This window comes from Octopus bimaculoides, chromosome 28 (assembly GCF_001194135.2).
Source record: "Octopus bimaculoides isolate UCB-OBI-ISO-001 chromosome 28, ASM119413v2, whole genome shotgun sequence".
Taxonomy (NCBI): domain Eukaryota; kingdom Metazoa; phylum Mollusca; class Cephalopoda; order Octopoda; family Octopodidae; genus Octopus; species Octopus bimaculoides.
In genome coordinates, this window is record NC_069008.1 from 3,293,410 (window position 1) to 3,294,329 (window position 920).

Genomic DNA, 920 nt, shown 5'->3' on the forward strand with positions numbered 1-920 from the left:
GTTCAGTCTTTTCGGCGTATTCTTGATCATTTTCATGATTCTGATATTTTAATTTTTTTTTGTTGCAGATTTTTGAATAAACAAGTGTCGAGGTTAAATTGAAAATGGAGGAAACTGAGTATCGTGCTGTCATAAAGTACCTTCATTTGAAAGGCATGACTCCATCAGAAATCCATGAAGATACGGTGAGAACCTTAACAGACAATGCTCCTTCATATGGAACAGTCAAACGCTGGGTAAATGAATTCAAACGTGGCAGGGAGAGTGTGGAAGATGATCCCAGACCAGGGAGACCTCCAACTGCAACCACCAAGGACAACCTTGACTTTGCTCGTCAGATAGCCGAGAGACTGGACATCTCAACTGAAAGAGCAGACAACATTGTGACAAAAGAAATTGGGTTCTCAAAGGTTTCTGCAAGGTGGGTCCCTCGCCTTTTGACTCCTGAACAGAAACGCACCAGGTGCACTTTGTCCACAAGCAATCTGAGACTGTTTGAAGCCAATGAAGAGAATTTTCTTCCTCGTTTTATTATTATGGACGAAAGTTGGGTTCATCACCACCAGCCTGAAACCAAGAACAATCAAATTACATATTCTCCTGTCCCAAAGAAGGCCAGGGTCATTCCTTCAGCTGGCAAGGTCATGGCGTCAGTGTTTTGAGATTATCAAGGTGTCTTGCTGATCGATTACCTTAAAAAGGATCACAATATTTCGGGACATGCAAGTCCCTTCTTCAGGGTTAAAAAGGAACTGTCCTTGGAAAGATGTTTTTTGTCGGAGATAAAATAATTCTAATAGAATTATTTGGATACAGATAAAACCAAAGATTACCAGGTAACTCACTATTAGTTTACGTTACCTCATCTTAAAATCTATTTGCATTGTTTGGCCTTTTAAATCTTTCAACGTTGTATTCCA